This window comes from Astyanax mexicanus, chromosome 1 (genome assembly GCF_023375975.1).
Source record: "Astyanax mexicanus isolate ESR-SI-001 chromosome 1, AstMex3_surface, whole genome shotgun sequence".
Classification (NCBI taxonomy): domain Eukaryota; kingdom Metazoa; phylum Chordata; class Actinopteri; order Characiformes; family Acestrorhamphidae; genus Astyanax; species Astyanax mexicanus.
In genome coordinates, this window is record NC_064408.1 from 119,595,021 (window position 1) to 119,613,888 (window position 18,868).

General features: G+C 37.6%; 1 protein-coding gene across 1 annotated transcript in view; it reads left to right on the forward strand.

Moving 5' to 3' along the window:
* The first annotated feature begins 214 nt into the window (after window positions 1–214).
* The window catches only part of fam110d (family with sequence similarity 110 member D), a 42,295-nt gene continuing 23,641 nt past the window's right edge, over window positions 215–18,868 (forward strand). The window contains exon 1 of the mRNA XM_049467586.1: window positions 215–423. The gene's annotated coding sequence lies outside the window, so the exon portion shown is untranslated. The remainder of the gene's footprint in view (window positions 424–18,868) is intronic.

Here is an 18,868-nt window from a genome sequence, read left to right on the forward strand (position 1 = left end):
CACACACACACACACACACACCTCTCCTTTTCACTTGAACTCCCCCCACCCCTTTTATTCTTCCCATCTACTACTACCTGCCCCCAACCTTTCCTCACACTTTACCTGCCCCCCCAACACAAGCTCAGCTCAGCTAAGCACACACACACGCACACACGTGCACGCACACTCCCCCTCGTGCTCTTGTGGGCCGGTCCTTTCCCAGCAGCAGCAGCAGCAGCAGGAGCAGCAGTGTGGCTGGAGCTGAGCTGGAGCGCAGAGCTCGCGAGCGCTGCTCGAGCTCAGAGACACGCACGAGACCACCGGACTGAACACACACACACACACACACACACACACTGGACGGAACTTCTGTACTGGACTGAAGGAGAGACAGAGAAAGAGAGAGAGAGGAAAGAGCTACTGGAAACACTGGGAGAACTGGTGAGTTTACCATTTAAAACTTCATACTGGAGCTCCAGCTTCAGCTGTCAGCTGCTTTACTGTGCTAGTCCTGGACTAAATCTCTTAAATTCAGAATACTGTTCAGATCAAGACTAATATCGGGCTTAATTCAGGTTTATTAAGACTACAACTCTGATTCGTTTCTTATTTAACCTAATTTAAACCAGTTTAATCAATAAATACTGGTTAAATACAAAATAAAAACGTTGTTTTAATGCATTTGAGCTGTAACTGAATGGATTAATGCAGACAATATATATATATATATATATATATATATATATATATATATATATATATATATATAAAGCTCTGGAAAACAATAAGAGACCACTTGAGTTTTCAATGATGAGTTTCTTTGATTTTACCAAATTCAAAACCTCTGAAATACAAAAAAACCATCAAACCAAGCTGAACTGCTTGAATTTTTGCACCAGGAGTGTAAAGTAAAAGTTATCCAAAAGCAGTGTGTAAGACTGTTGGAGGAGAACATGATGCCAAGATGCATGAAAAAAACAAAATAAAAAAAAAACAGGGTTATTCCACCAAATATTGATTTCTGAACTCTTAAATCTTTATGAATATGAACTTGTTTTCTCTGCATTATTTGAGGTCTGAAAGCTCTGCATCTTTTTTTTGTTATTTCAGCCATTTCTCATTTTCTGCGAATAAATGCTCTAAATGAGAATATTTTTAACTTTTTTTGAAAAGTTACTATATTTCAGTAATTCATTTGAAAATGTGAAACTCATATATTATATAGATGTATTACACACAGAGTGATCTATATTAAGTGTTTATTTATTTTATTGTTGATGACTGTGGCTTACAGTCAATGAAAACCCAAAAATCAGGCTCTCAGAAACTTTGAATATTATATAAGACCAATAGGTACTTTAGGCAGTGTGGGCAGTGTGCCAAGTCCTGCTGGAAAATGAAATCTTCAACTCCATAAAAGTTGTCAGTAGCAGAGGGAAGCATGAAGTGCTGTAAGATTTTGTGGGAAAACAAAACTGCACTGACTTTAGACTTGATAATAAAACACAGTGGATCAACACCAGCAGATGACAGACATGACTCTCCAAACCATCACTGATCATCAGTAAATTTTACATTTCATTTGTAAATCAAGGGATCAGAGTCTGGAGGAAGAGTGGAGAGACACACAGTCCAAACTGCTCGAGGTCTAGAGTGAAGTTTCCACCAATCAGTGGAAACCAAATGGTTTGGTTTGGATTTCATTTTTCAGAAGGACTTGGCACACTGCCCACACTGCCAAAAGTACCAATTGGTCTTATTTAATATTCAAATTTTCTGAGACACTGATTTTTGGGTTTTTATTGGCTGTAAGCCATAATCATCAACAATAAAAGAAATAAACACTTAAAATAGATCACTCTGTGTGTTTAAAACATCTATATAATATAATGAGTTTCACATTATGAACTGAATTACTGAAATAAAGTCACTTTTCAATGATCTATTTTTCTATGTTTTTGAGATGCTCTAGTATAGCTGAAATATACATTATATATGTGCCAATATAGGTTATAAGTTGCCAAATATATGTCACCTGTATACTTTACCTTTAGCAGAGCTGTCAGTGAAAGTGCAGTGTGTCAGATCTGCTAGGGTCTGGTGTTCTGACTGGTATTAGTAGGTGTGAATGGTGATTGATGGGTGTTTGATTTGATTGAAGTTGACTGATAATTGATTGATTGATTGATTGATTCAGTGATGATAAGTGATGGGTAGCAGAAGTGATGAGTGTTTTTAAACGTGTGAAAAGTGTGTATCAATTAACAGGGCATCTCATAAAATACTCCTAAATAATCAAATACCAGGAATTGTGGATTTATTGGTGTTTTAGTTTTCCAGAATTTCACAACCAATATTCTTTGCTGCAGGTTAACCGTATTATTTCATTATAGCACTACCATCTGGAGTAATGGAGCAAAAACTCTAATAAGTCTAATTTGTGGGCGAGTCTTAGGGAGTTTAGAGCTCCTATGCTTCAATAAATATATCAATATTTGTTGTTACACATCGATAATGTATTGCAAAAAAAACGATGCAATATATCGTAATATCGAAATATTTTCCCATCCCTTTCAGTGTTTATCGGTGTATTAAGTTCAGAAAGCATTGATAAAATATTGATTTTAGATCAATATGCTATATAAAACAACACAACTTAGGCCTGTCACAATACCAATTTTAGGTGGACGATATATCGTCCCAAAAATTATTGTGATAAACGATATTATTGTCGTTTTAGGCCATTTTAATGCCACTGACATAATAAAAATAATAATAATAATAATAATAATAATAATAATAATAATAATAATAATAAAAATAATAATAAAAGAAAATTAATCGTGACTGGCTAAAATACTCTTTACTGTTATACGTGAACAAAGACCATATCTCCATTATTAAATATTATTGAGCAAGATAGTTTTTTTTCCTTTTGCTTTCATTTTCATAGGCCCCAAAACTGAACCCTGTGGGTTGCTAAACAAAATATAGAGATATTAGTAGACTATTGACCGATAAACCCAAAGTTCAAGGGGATAAGAGATCATGGGTAAAATTGGGTAAAAATAATAATTTTGTTAGTTAATCCATCACAGAATTTGAAGAATAGCTGGACTATTGTAATAGTGGGAAAAACATTGATATGAAAATATATGTAAATTAAATATAATTAAATATATTTATAATTTTGTGGTAAAAGGGCCAGTGCAATTACTTGTATAGCTGATGTTTTAGAGATATGAAGAACAATGTGTGTTTATTATAAATGACACAAATATTATTGAGGTCATTCTTTTATCGTACGATAAGTCAGTCTAACACAACCAGTCAATTATCAGTTTACATCTACAGCTCTGGAAAAAAAACAAGAGACCACTTAAAAATGATGAGTTTCTTTGATTTTACCAAATTAAAAAACTCTGGAATATAATCAAGAGGAAGATGGATGATCACAAGCCATCAAACCAAACTGAACTACTTGAATTTTTGCACCAGGAGTAAAGCAGCATAAAGTTATCCAAAAGCAGTGTGTAAGACTGGTGGAGGAGAACATGATGCCAAGATGCATGAAAAAAAAAACTGTGATTAAAAACCACCAGGGTTATTCCACCAAATATTGATTTCTGAACTTGAATGAATGAATATGAACTTGTTTTGTCTGCATTTTAGCTTTAAATGCTTTAAATGACAATATTCTTATTTGGAATTTGAGAGAAATGTTGTCTGTAGTTTATAGAATAAAACTATAAATAGCAAAATCAGATAAACTGATTCAGAAACTCAAGTGGTCTCAATTTTTTTTCCAGAGCTGTATATATAATTATATACAGTATGTATATATTTTTTTAGTATCCTCCCAGAACGATAAAACAGGACTATCATAAGGTTGTGGGTTTACTCCCCACGTGGAAAAGGTCTTTTTTTGCTGGAGTTAGTTAGCTCTTATAGAAGGACCACACAGAGTTGCTGTGCTTATTTGTGGTGAAATGGATTTAAAGTCTCTTCTATTTAAAGGCATTTCTCCTCTACAGTCCTCAGATCTGTCCCTGCTGTTGATTTGAGCTTGGGTTTAATTAGTGACTGGGTAGCAGAGCGGAGTGGACTGGGATGGTGTTTATTAACCCCTGAGCTGTTCGGAACAGTTCATAAGCAGTTAAAAAGGGAGCAGCTAATCTCAGTGAAGTCAGGACGTGTAGCTGGATAAACAGCCGTGGTCAGAGAAAGGTGACGGTGTGGTTTAGGCACGGCCTTATCACACATCCTGCCCTGGATCAGGAAGCTTTCAGCTATTGTGTTCACTAGTACTGTACTGGTTTACGGTAATATAGGTCTTACATTAGTTATTTCCTTTGTTTTGCTTCATTACTGTAAAAAAAAGTCATGCTTAGTTACTGTAATGTACCTAATGGACCCAATTTCTCATTCATTGTTTTAATTTTTATGTTTTTCCTACATTATAAATTAATAGTAAAGCATTCCAGGCTATAAAGGAACACATAAAGAATCATGTAGTAACTTAAAAGTGTTAAACACACCAAAAAACACTCTGTGAAGAAGAATTTAGGTTTCTGAGGCTGATAACTGTGATGGATGTATCCTGTGCAATAGAGGAAACTCTTGCTCTTTCTTTTCCTGGTGCGGTCCTGATGAGAGCCAGTTCCATCATACCGTGTTTGATGGTCTTTGTGTTGTGGTGAATAGGGGTGGGCGATATGGCTCTAAAATAATATCACGATATTTCAGGGTATTTTTGCGATAACGATATACTTGGCGAAATAGGAAAACTAAAATAATTAATTAATTTCAGGAATATAGTATATAATAGTATAACAGTATAATCATAATGTGGCAAAATAAATAATATAGCATAAAATAATATAATGCAGCAAATAATATTGCAGAATATTTAGTGCATGCATATAAACTGCAAACTAAAACAATTATACAATAAATAAACCTAAAGCTTCACAGTAAATAATAGACTACTTTTAAGACAGAACATCCCTATTATCATAATATGGATTTTTAATATCATGATATTTCTGTATCACGATATATTTTAAACGATATAATATTGCCCACCCCTATTGGTGACTGCACTTGAGGATACTTTTCTTGTTTAAGTTCTTGTCATCTAAGCAATATGTGCCTTTTTTGAAGAATCTAAAACACTTTTTTATTTGCAAAATAATTCCTGTAAAGTTTTGTCTTTACAGTTTATATGAATATTTTTTTTATATCATGGCTGTGTCCAGTGAAAAACATGTATCTTCAAAACAGCAACTTTACCAGAGAAAGATAAAACCTTCTAAACTTTCAATGGAAGTCAATGTAAAAATAGGTTATTTCAAGTTATTTCAAGGTTATTCCTTCGTCAAGATATTTTTTGACACAGTGTAAGGGACAGTTGGTGTGTTCAAATGATCTTAGAAAACAAAAATAGTCAAAAAAGCAGATACTTATTTTTTATTGGACAGCGACAATATACACACAGATACACAACCACAACAAGCATTATAGTTGTGGAAGCTGGTGATTGGTTCAGGTTAAGGTGATGCAGAATTAGAGTCTCCTAGTAGAACTTTCCCTTTAGCTTTTATTTTCTGTAGGCCCTGAAACTGAACCCTGTGCGTTGCTTGACAAAATATGGAGATATTAGCAGATTATTAGTAATAAACCAAAAGTTTAAGGGGTTAAAAGAGCAAGGCTCAATTTTGGATAGCATTTTTTTTTAAATAAGCTTCGTAATTAATTCATCACAGAATTGAAAGGAAAGTTGGAAAAAACACATTATTGTGAAAATACCATGAAATATCGTGATATTTTTTAAGGGCCATATTGCCCTATACAGTGCAGGCCAAAAGTTTGGACACACCTTCTCTTTTTCCATGCGTTTTCTTTATTTTCATGACTATTTAAATCATCATCAAAACTATGAATGAACACATGTGGAGTTTTATGTAATTAACAAAAAAAAGTGGAATAAATAAAAAAAACATGTTTTATATTCTAGTTTCTTCAAAATAGCCCCCCTTTGCTCTGATTACTGCTTTGCTCCCTCTTGGCATCATTCTCTCAATGAGCTTCATTAAGAGGTAGTCACCTGAAATGAAAAGTTTTCCAACAGTCTTGAAGGAGAAGGAGTTCCCAGAGGTGTTTATTAGCACTTTGCCTTCTTCACTCTGTGCTCCAGCTCACCCCAAACCATCTGGATTGGGTTCAGGTCCGGTGACTGTGGAGGTTCAGCTCATTTTTTGTTAAGTACATAAAACTCCACATGTGTTCATTCATAGTTTTGATGATGCCTTCAGTGAGAATCTACAATGTAAATAATCACGAAAATGACTTAAATACGCATTGGCCTGTACTGAATGTGTTTGGATAGATATTTGTGGGCGTATTATCATCCTTCCTTCAAGTAGGATATTTATCAGTCTGCATTAGCGTGCAGAAGGCTAGCATCTGCCCGGCCAGCGCTAACAGTAAACCGCCGGCTGTGGAACATGTAGACCGTTCACAGAATGACAGAATGGCCTCAAACCACCATTACAGAGATTACACTCAGAGTCACGGAGCAGTAGCTGCAGAACAGAGGCCCTTCTAACCCTTCAGAGAATGGGTGACAATAGGTGCATGTAAATCATTACATAATATTTAATCAGGAAATATATATTACAGTTATGGTAAACTACAAGCATATATTTTATAAATTAACTAAAATAAAAAACAGCCACTAATTTAAATCATTAGTCTGCGTTTTTCGTTGCTACAGAACTCTTATGACTGACAGCTGTTCTAACCACTAGGGGTGGGCAATGGTATATCGTATACAATATATCGTGATACAGAAATATCATGATATTAAAAATCCATATTATGATAATAGGGCTGTTCTGTCTTAAAAGTAGTCTATTATTTACTGTGAAGCTTTAGGTGTATTTATTGTATAATTGTTTTAGTTTGCAGTTTATATGCATGCACTAAATATTCTCCAATATTATTTGCTGCATTATATTATTTTATGCTATATTATTTATTTTGCCATATTATATATAGTATCTATATTATACTATATTCCTGAAATGAATTAATTATTTTAGTTTTCCTATATCGCCAAGTATATTGTTATTGCAAAAATACTCTGAAATATTGTGATATTATTTTAGAGCCATATCGCCCACCCCTAGTAACCAATCAAAACTGCTTTTGTAAAAGAGCTTCTGCCCCTGATGTGTGTCTGTGTGACCCTTCTGCTGATTTTTGAAGGACGTAGTAATAATGAGTCTGTTAGCAAAGTCGCAGGACAATCTAACCAATCAGATTCATGATTTTCACTACGGGGGCGGGGCCATGACTGTCTAACGCCTTCTCAGCAGCGCTCTGCTGAAGGTGTTACACATTGCTTAGTGTTAAATGGAGCTCATGCTGGATTAATTCAATAGTTAGCTATGGCTAACGTTGTGTCATATCATATTAAAAAGCATTTTTAAAGGCTGTCCTTCAGTGTGAAACTAATTCACAATAATATTAGGCCGCCTGACTGGTGAGTTTTTGTATGTACTTAATGTTTTGGCTGACTTGGCGTCTTGTAGGCATACAAATGAGTGATATTTGTTGGCCGGCTGTACTTGTAGGAAAATGAAGCATTGATTTTGTCGTTTGTAGCTGTTGTATTTTGGGGCTGTTAATGTGTATTAAGCTCGAGACAGGGAATATGTAGTTCTAATATAAATCTATGGGTAGGTAGGTGTTGCAGAAGGGGTACCCACTGTCTTTTCCATGCTTCGTGCTTATTCACGCTGAGATGCGTCCGTACAGGCTAACGCGCTAATCACTCAATGTTTTTAGACACAGCAGACATGGGGGAAGTAGTAAAACTCTCCACAGCTTCTCCGAGAACTGCTACGTCCAAATAATGACCTCAAACGCGCCACTGAGTTCAGCCCGGCCGTTTATGAGGCGCGTAAAGCCCTTCAGACGAGGATTAGCAGACGCGAAACCCTTTTTTTATCTGCGTAGTAAAAGAAGGAGACACCCTGAGGCTCAAATGGAGCTCCGCCAGGCAGCGTCCTCCATCTGAAGTGTTGACAGCTCCCCTGACATCATCTGAGATGAGTTAGATGATCTACAGCACACGCTCTGTGTCTCCAGTTAAAGGCCTAGTTCTGACTGAAATGCAGATCTGGCTAACGGCTAACTGCTTTATTATTTAACAAACTTTAACATTGGTCAAAGATAACATGAGTAAATACTGAAAGCACTTATTAAATGATGATTTCATTCATTAAAGAAAAGAAAAAAAAAAACTATCCAAACTGCATTTAAGCTTCACCGATAACTGGCAACAAATCTTTCTCATCTCTGTGGAGGAATTTTGTTCCACTCTTCTTTACAGAATTGTTTTAATTCAGACACATTGGAGGATTTTCCAACATGAACGTCCTGTTTAAGATCATCTACAGCATCTCAATCATCCAGACTTTAACTAGACCACTCCTCCATAACCTTCATTTAGTTTAGTTTTTAAATCCATTCAGTGGTGAACTTCTTTGTGTGCTTTGGGTCATTGTCCTGCTGCGGAACCCAAGTATTCCTGAGCTTGAGGTCACTAAGGAACAGATGGTCGGATATTCTCCTTCAGGATTTTCTGATAAACAGCAGAATTCCTGCTTCCATCTATTACAGCAAGTTATCCAGCAGCTCCACATCAGCACACTAATCACACTACCACCACCATGCTTTACTACGTTCAGTATGATTTTAGTTCTTTTTCTGAAATTTTTTATCAGTTTTACGCCAGATGTTACAGGACACAGAGCTTCCAAAAAGTTCCGTCTCGTCAGTCCAAAGAAATATTTATCCAAAGTTCTGGAGTCTCTTTCTTATTATTGAATCATTAACACTCATTAACCTTAACTGAGGCCTTAAGTAAGACCTGCAGTTCTTTAAATGTTGTTCTGGGTTCTTTTGGGATCTCCTGGATGAGTAGTTCATGCCCTTTTGGAGTAATTTTGATCAGTCGGCCGGTCACTCCTGGGAAGGTTCACCAGTGTTCCATGTTTTCTCCATTAGTGAATAAAAGTGAATCACTGTGGTTCTCTGGAGTCTCAAAGCTTTAGAAATGACTTTATATCCTTTTCCATACTGATAGATGATCAATAACTTTGTTTTTGAATCTCTTGCTTTTTGAGATATTTTATCTGCTTCATGTTGTCAGACAGGTTCTATTTAAGTGATTTCTTGATTCTACAGGTCTGACAGTAATCAGGCCTGGTTGTGCTTAGTAGTGAAATTGAACTTACAAAAAGTGTGATTAATCACAGTTCATTTTTGTATTAACCTGATTCAATGTAAAGAACTAAAGTAAGAAAAATGATACCCAACAATTTCTGCCTACACCGGATTAACCCTGTTATATATTAACACCGAAGTTATAAAGAGTGTTTCAACCCCATCTGAGATGCAATATAGTGGAGTCAATCAGAAGATAGATTCTTTACACATACAGTTGTGGTCAAAAGTTTACATACACTTGTAAAAAAACATAATGTTATGGCTGTCTTGAGTTTTCAATAAGTTCTACAACTCTTATTTTTCTGTGATAGAGTGATCGGAACACATACATGTTTGTCACAAAAAACAGTCATAAAATTTGGTTCTTTCATAAATTTATTATGGGTCTGCTGAAAATGTCACCAAATCTGCTGGGTCAAAAATATACATACAGCAACAAAATTTGTCAATTTTGGTGATGTAGCGAGTTGTGTCAATCAAATTAGCTTCATGTCATGGCCTCTTCACTTCTTGTAAGTGATTCTGATTGACTACAGCTGTTGACTTCTCATGAGCCCATTTAAATAGGGCTCATTTGACCCAGTGATTAGACTCAGCTACAAAAGCTACAATGGGAAAGTCAAAGGAACTCAGTGTGGATCTGAAAAAGCGAATTATTGACTTGAACAAGTCAGGGAAGTCACTTGGAGCCATTTCAAAGCAGCTACAGGTCCCAAGAGCAACTGTGCAGACAATTATACGCAAGTATAAAGTGCATGGAACAGTTGTGTCACTGCCACGATCAGGAAGAAAACGCAAGCTATCACATGCTGCCGAGAATCACCAAGAAGCAGGTCTGCAAGGATTTGGAAGCTGATGGAACACAGGTGTCAGTCTCCACAGTCAAGCGTGTTTTACATCGCCATGGACTGAGAGGCTGCCGTGCAAGAAAGAAGCCCTTGCTCCAGAAAAGGCACCTTAAGACTCGGCTGAAGTTTGCTGCTGATCACATGGACAAAGATAAAACCTTCTGGAGGAAAGTTCTCTGGTCAGACGAAACAAAAATTGAGCTATTTGGCCACAACACCCAGCAATATGTTTGGAGGAGAAAAGGTGAGGCCTTTAATCCCAGGAACACCATGCCTACTGTCAAGCATGGGGGTGGTAGTATTATGCTCTGGGGATGTTTTGCTGCCAGTGGAACTGGTTCTTTGCAGAAAGTAAATGGGATAATGAAGAAGGAGGATTACCTCCAAATTCTGCAGGAAAACTTAAAACCATCAGCCCGAAGGTTGGGTCTCGGGCGCAGTTGGGTGTTCCAACAAGACAATGACCCAAAACACACATCAAAAGTGGTAAAGGAATGGCTAAACCAGGCTAGAATTAAGGTTTTAGAAAGGCCTTCCCAAAGTCCTGACTTAAACCCCATTGAGAACATGTGGACAGTGCTAAAGAAACGGGTTCATGCAAGAAAACCATCACATTTAGCTGAACTGCACCAATTCTGTCAAGAAGAGTGGTCAAACATTCGACCTGAAGCTTGCCAGGAGCTTGTGGATGGCTACCAAAAGCGCCTAGTTGCCGTGAAAATGGCCAAGGGACATGTAACCAAATACTAATGTTGCTGTATGTATATTTTTGACCCAGCAGATTTGGTGACATTTTCAGCAGACCCATAATAAATTTATGAAAGAACCAAATTTTATGACTGTTTTTTGTGACAAACATGTATGTGTTCCGATCACTCTATCACAGAAAAATAAGAGTTGTAGAACTTATTGAAAACTCAAGACAGCCATAACATTATGTTTTTTTACAAGTGTATGTAAACTTTTGACCACAACTGTACCAATTTAAAGGTACAGTACTGCACAGATTAATCGATTTTATCGATTAATTCGAATTTACAGTTAAGGACAAAGTGTTTTCATGAAAATCGATTTTCTCTGAGTTTTACTTTTCACCACCGACGCTCCCCTGAGCTAAGCCCCGTCCCTCTTGCCAGTTACATAAAACTGATTTATGTAATTTACATAAAGATAAAGTTATTTTGAGATGTGACGGCCTGTTTAAAAAGCAACAGAAGTTGTTTATTTGTTGGAGTTAATTTGTATCATTTCTAACATATTTAGAGTGATTTTTACTCACTTTTTCCTCTCTCACAATGTTAATCCTTCAAAAACATGTATTATGCAAATTAGGCGATGACGTCATTTAGCGATTTCTAGCGACTTTTAGGAGATTTTAGTAGGGGAAAAAAATCGATTTAAATCGAAAATCTGATTTTTTTTTTTTTTTTTAAATCAAAGATTTTTTTTTGGGCCATATCGCCCAGCTCTACTGTACACTACAGCCTGTTTAACTCTATGGGAAATTGAATTCATTTCTTAGTCTTTTACTAAGAAACAATCTTACTAGTGATAAAATGAAACACAAGAAAGGCAATATGGGCCCTTTAATGTGTTTCATGTCACTTTGCCTTACAACTATGTGGAAACAGCTGTCCTGTGTGAAAACACACACACACACACCTTTAACTTTTACCTGTGGAGGAAGTTGATGTCACCCGGACGGACCCTACCCTCTAATTAGAAAGGAGATGCTCTGGCTATAAGTGAGTGTGTGTATTTGTGTGTGTGTTTGTGTGTGTGTTTGGGGGGGTGGGGGCTGATGTGGGGGGCTTTATTAGTGGCCCCTGCTTGGCTCCAGGAGCCTTTTGGGGGAAATGACTGTTTACAAGACTGATCTTGCTGGGAAAATAAAAGGAGCAACACGTCACTTTATATGAAGTTTGCGGAAAAAAAGGAAAAAACAAAAAAATAAGAAGAAAAAGAAAGAAAAAAGAAGAACAGCTGGCGTTTTTTTTGTGTTCAGGCCGCAAAAAAGCCTGCAGGATCTCAATATCCTGACAGGACGAAGTGATGTGGTCACAATTACAACCTGCCATTATATGTGTGAGTGATCCTGGAGGAGAGCCGGGTGTGATGGGAAAGATGTGGGAGAAGAAGTAGAACAGCAGCAGGGTTTTTACAGGGGTCACTACAGTACATTTAAATTACATTTATTCAGTCACGCCTGACCATAAAGGACAGAACTGTGGTGTAAAATGGACTTTTTTCGTAGTAAAACATGATAAAAAAGTTCTTACCTTTGATGAATATTACACCTCCGTTCTCCCACAGCGTTCTGAGATCCAGTAATTTTATGCTTTTGACCAGCACTCTGTACAACGACCGCTTCAGGGCATAATTTGCCCCAATAAATCACTTTTTCCACTGTTTTCCAGCTCAAAGTAGCTCTTCCACATCTCCTTGCTAGAATCTGGAGAGCCCTGACATTTAAAACGAGGCATTAATACTTTTAAAAGTGCACAAGAAGCTTATTAAAAAACACCGTTTACATCCTACAGTGCTAGCTTTTAGCTCCGAGTGCCGCCATCACTGTACTGATAATGCTAAAAAACAAATAAGCCCAAAAGCGGTCGTTGAACATAGTTCTGGGCAAAAAGCACAAAATTACTAGATCTCAGAACGCTGTGGGAGAACAGAGGTGTGCTATTCATCAAAGATAAGTACTTTTTATCATGTTTTACTACAACAAAAGTCCATTTTACACCAGAGTTCTCCTTTAATATGTGTGTTCACTTAGTGAGAACATGCCTTTAACAATTAGCACCATAGGCCAATTTAAAGATTTTATTTTTTTTTGCTAGTTTGGACAGCTTTTACTCTCCTTAATATTATAGAGTATTTATAGGAAGCAGTCACACATGTCTGATATTTTTATTTTTAGAAGATCTGACTCTACTCTACTCTACTCTACACACTAACCATTTTTTGATATTCATGTTAATTTGACCATGTTTTGATCAAAAATCTACCTAGTGCCTGTAATTTATTTGTATTGAGTGATTAGGCTACTGAACTTCCCTTTCTGAAGTGTCCATTGCTCCACCAGCCGCTCGTGTTCAGTAAAACTGAGCTGGATCCTCTTTTAGAGGCTGTACGTGTGACGTAATACGTAAAGACGAGTAACGTGGCCAGAAGAAGAACTCCCGCGAATAATATGGACTGACACTTTAAACACAAGTTGTGTAGTGTAAGGCCTTACCCAGCCTAATTATTAGGGATGGGATCTACCAATACAATATTGCTATCGGGACCGATATTGATGTAATCAGTGCATCAGATATCGGGTGGCCGCAGCCGATCCACTTACTGATCTATATTCCAGTCAGCAGCTTGAGCTGGTAAACCTACTGTACCATTAACACCAGTAGTCTGATCAACTGGTCAACTATAACCATAATCCACATCAAACATCAAACCACAGATCCTACCCACTCTAATCAGCCCCAAGAAATCAATCTGTTATTAAAAAACAGTGATAAATTCAGCTAGGAAATACAGTTAGCGTTGCCGGTTATTCATTAGCCATTGCAGCTGATTCACTATGTTATATTATGTCAAAATTAAAGTCTCTTGCACAACCAGTGCAAAAAAATATATATATATAGTCTAGAGCCCTGTATTTAATATTTAACATTTAATATATGTATATATATATTTTATATATTTAATAAAAATTAAAACATTTAATTTGAAAGAAAACTATTGCGTGTTTGTATATAAAAGGTGTCAAATAAATTAATTTGAAATGCATTTACATTAAATGCACTTGTGTATACTCTTCAAAGGGGTGTGTGGTCTTAATCATAGTACTAATAATAAATGAACAGAGCCCTTTTATCTGTATCTGTATCTGTATCGGTAGTTTTATATCGTAATCGGATCGGGGTTTAAAAAAGTGGCTCGACGCATCACTAAAAAATTATGTATTCTTTTGATAGGGAAGGGGATTTACGCCTATTTATGCTCATTTACGCTCATTTACATTCATACTGGTCCTTTCTCCTTGTTTTGTTTATTTCAGTTTGTCACCGTAATATGTCTTCATTCAGGCTTTAAACATGAGTAGTCGTGACTATTAGCTATTGTCTCTTTATTGTCGATTGTTAAGTCCCAGCAGTGTCATCCATCTGTTCCCCACCCAAAACCACAATACCAATAATCTCAAGAGCTCCCAGCTTCTAAAGCTCATAACTTATTAAAGCTCTCTATTATAAATAGTCAATCAGCGAAACCCTCAGAAAGCTCGTCCCCGGAGGCTCGCCGACAGCTGCCAGGGCGGCTCACTCATACCCTCACATTCTCCTAATTGCCCGCCGCCGCCGCCGCGCCGGTTAGTGCCGCTCTTCTGCCAGCTCCCATCAGAGTCAGCGAGCGGGATACGGCCTCCCACGTGACGGAGCCGCAACCCTTTGTCCCTCTCAGACGCCTGAAACACAGGATATTCCCCCCGACCCGTACATCACGCTCTGACAGCGGGGCTCGGGACCGCCGCTATTTCAGTGGCACTTTGGAGATGTTTGGAACTTGAGCCTAACGAGAGAGGACAGCCGGCAGGTTCATCAGAGGTTCCTCAGAGCAGAAAAAAACTGAGAATACAGATGAATCATGAGCCCCTGATCTGGCGTGGGCACGCACATTCTGCCCTCAGAACCTTCTCCAGTAAAGGACTGAAAAAAACGATATTTTGCAGCAGGAATGTAAAGCATAAAGTTATCCAAAAGCAGTGTGTAAGACTGGTGGAGGAGAACATGATGCCAAGATGCATGAAAAAAACTGTGATTAAAAACCACCAGGGTTATTCCAACAAATATCATTATTGAATTTCTGAACTCTTAAAACTTTATGAATATGAACTTGTTTTATTTGCATTATTTGAGGTCTGAAAGCTCTGCATCTTTTTTTGTTATTTCAGACATTTTTCATTTTCAGCACATACATGCTCTAAATGGCAATATTTTTATTTGAATTTAGGAGAAATGTTGTCTATAGTTTATAAATAAAACAACAGTGTTCATTTTACTCAAACATAAACCTATAAATAGTAAAATCAGAGAAACTGATTCAGAAACTGGAGTGATCTCTTTAGTTCACATTTAAGTTCACATTTTAATAGCTAAAATGTGTTCTTTTGAAGTAATAAAACAGCCAGTCAGCTCTCACTCCTGCCCCGCCCCTAAACCCATACATCACTTTAGTGCACCTCCCAAGCTACCCCTCCCATTTTTTTTCATATTTTTTAAATTTGAGCTGAGGGGGGAGTCAGCTAAAATCAGGGGTTTACTGCCTCTTTAAGCTGTCCACTCTGTCTTGGTAAAATATGACAGAAATAAAATTATTATCTTTGAATCAGAACATCGCTAACTAAACCACATTTTTATTGAATAGCATTATCGCTAAAATTGGCAGTGCCAATATTACACGTTATAGCATGAATTATCCCATTATCGCTGTTTTTAAAAGATTTTGAGTTAAAGAGGAGGAGATATAGAAAATACGATCTGTTTGGTTATAAACACTCCGCCAGTTAAAATAGATCCATTGCTGCTCTGTTTGTAGCTGTGCTGTAAGCTCTGCATTGTTGCTAGATTAGCATGGTGGCCTCTATTGTCGGCCATTTCAGTCAAAATGTAAGCGCTTTACTCACCAAAATAAATGGTTTTCATGGGAGAAATTTGTGTAGATTAAAGTCCAGTGCTTGTTTGACTTTTTTAAAAATTAAAAGTTTTGTTTACTTCGGCGCCACCCAGCGGCAAGACCTGTGGAATTACAAAAGTTCCCTTATATTCAGCTTAAAATACCCTATATTAACTGAAAAATATATATACACTTAAGCTTTTATTTAAAATTTTATTTTAACAGCTCTTAACCTGATATTGGTGGCTGATAATGTGTGTAATAATGCATATTTTTGAATCGCTGGGCTTATTATTTATTTGTGGGCCTATTTATTTTGTCTGCGCCGCCTATTGGAAACATGCCGTTTCTACACTGTGCCTCTATGGGATCCAGTGACTCCCAGTGGTGTATAATGACTTTGCATTTGGTTTGTATTTGGTTTGTAAGTGCTGCATCGTTGCTAGATTACCTGTATGCAGTGGAGTAATACATTGAGAGCTTTGGTTACAGTACATTAGCGGCTTATAACGACATTCATAGAACGCTTCTCAGCCAATTACATTGCAGGGTCGTAACTAACTGTATTATAATAGGTAATAATATGTTTTTTGAAAGTTATAAGTTGCCAAAAGGCACAGTATTTTGATATTGACCCACCTGAGTAATTCACACCCCTATCTGTGGTGTCTACTCTAAGCTAACGGCTAATCTAAAGTAAAAATAAACCTAAAGCAGACCCAGCTCTGCTGCCCTGAGAGATCTGCAGCCAGCAGTCCAAACATAATGTTAGCAGGCAGACCGTGGAGCTGCGCTGACTGCATCTGCCCAAAAGAGAAAATCACTAAGTAGGCCACAGGCATTGCAGTGAAAACGAACACGATAAAACATGCTCCAGTTTCCACCGTGTAGGCTACAGCAGATCAGATGACTAATGTGGCACTTGGTATGTTTTGACAGGATGGCAAACACACAGGGCTGGAGAGCAGCTTTCACAAAGAGAGGAGCAAACGTAGGCACAGGTTGGCAGTACCTGGGAAACACTACTAGTTCAATTCTCCATCTCAACTTTACAACAATAGACAAACACAGTCTGATTAAACTAATACCACGCAAAAATGATATGTTTGCATGGTTTTATTGAACACAACATGCTAAAATTCACAGTGAGGGGGAAAAAGTATGTGAACCTTTGGATTTAATAACTGGTTGATCCTCCTTTGGCAGCAAAAACCTCAATCGTTTCCTGTAGCTGCAGATCAGACCTGCAGAACAGTCAGGAGGAATTTTGGATCATTCCTCTTAACAAAACTGTTTCAGTTCAGCTATAATATTCTTGGGATATCTGGTGTGAATCTCTCTCTTGAGGTCATGATGCCACAGCGTCTCAACTGGGTTCAGGAGGTCAGGACTCTCCAGAAGGCTCAGTATTTTCTTCTGTTGAAGCCGTTCGGTTGTTGATTTACTTCTATGTTTCTATGATTTGGGTCGTTGTCCTGTTGCATCATCCATCCTCTGTTGAGCTTCAGTTGGTGTACAGATGGTCTTAAGTTTTCCTGCAAAATGTCTTGGTAAACGTGGGAATTTATTCATTTTTCTGTTGATGACGGCAATCCGTTCAAGCCCTGAGGCAGCAAAGCAGCCCCAAACCATGATGCCCCCTCCACCATGTTTCACAGTTGGGATGAGGTTTTGATGATGGTGTGCTGTGCCTTTTTTCTCTTCTCCACACATAGTGTTGTGTGTTTTCCTTACAAACAACTCAATTTTGGTTTAATCTCTCCACAGTATATTTAGCCAGTACTGCTGTGAAACATCCAGGTGCTTTTTTTTTTCCAAACTTCAAACATGCAGCAATGTTTTTTTTTTATTGGACAGCAGTGGCTTTCTTTCGTGGTGTCCTTCCATGAACTCCATTCTTGTTTACTGTTTTCCTTATTGTAGATTTGTAAGCAAAAATATTAGCATGTGCCAGAGATTTCTGTAAGTCTTCAGTTGACACTCTAGGATTCTTCCTCACCTCATTGATCATTCTGAGCTGTGCTCTTACAGTCATCTTTACAGGACTTTACCACGCCTAGAGAGAGTAGCAACAGTGCTGAACTTTCTCCATTTGCAGACCGTCTGTCTTACCGTGGACACATGAACATCAAGGCTTTTAGAGATATTTTTGTAACCCTCTTTTGCAATATTCAGATCAAGCAATGCTTCTTAAGAACAGCAAACTCTAAACTTTTGGGTTTGTTTTATAGGGCAGGGCAGCTTTAACCAACACATTCAATCTCATCACATTGATTAGACTCCAGATTGGCTGAGTCCTGGCTCCAATTAGCTCTGAGAAAAGTCATTAGCCTTGGTCTGGAGCAGTTTCTTGTGTGGTCCCGGGCAGGAACGCAAAATCAGCTGATGTGGGTTGTGGTGGGTGTTCACTGCTGTACCTGGGTAAAGAACCACGAGAGTTTAGCTTGGGTTGCCATTCTGAGCAAAAGAAACACTCCCTTCCCCACAGAGCTTAGCAGGCACATTTGTTTGCTGCCTGCTGTGTTGTTAATGCAACACTTGGGTTGCCATAACCTTAACACATGTTTACCACATTACACTGCAACAGATAGCGAACTTGTTGAGGCCCCTGAACCAGAATATGTTTTATATTTTAGATTTTTAAAACTAGGTAGAATCACCTGGAATTCAGGCTTTCAGTTAACAGCTGTGCTGAACTCAAGAGTTAATTACTTGAATTTCTTGTCTCTTAATAAAGTGTTTGAGAGCATCAGTTGTAAAGTAGTGAAGAGGTAGAGTTACAGGTATACAGTGAATAGTGAATATTTGAGTAATGTGCTAATCCAGATTATGAGAATCAAGAACTACTCAGCTGTTAGCTAACGATTTATCCACCGTAGCTTGTTTTATCATGGTAAATGTGAAGTCCAATATACTCACCTCTGAATTGTGAAAAAGTTAGCGCTTAGTGCGGTTAGCGGGTAATGCTAATGCTGCTCCAGCAGTGCTACTCGGGGTTAGCAGCAGGCTACAGGTCGATAAAACTCACTTCTGGACAGTGAAAAAGTTAGCACTAAGCGTGGTTA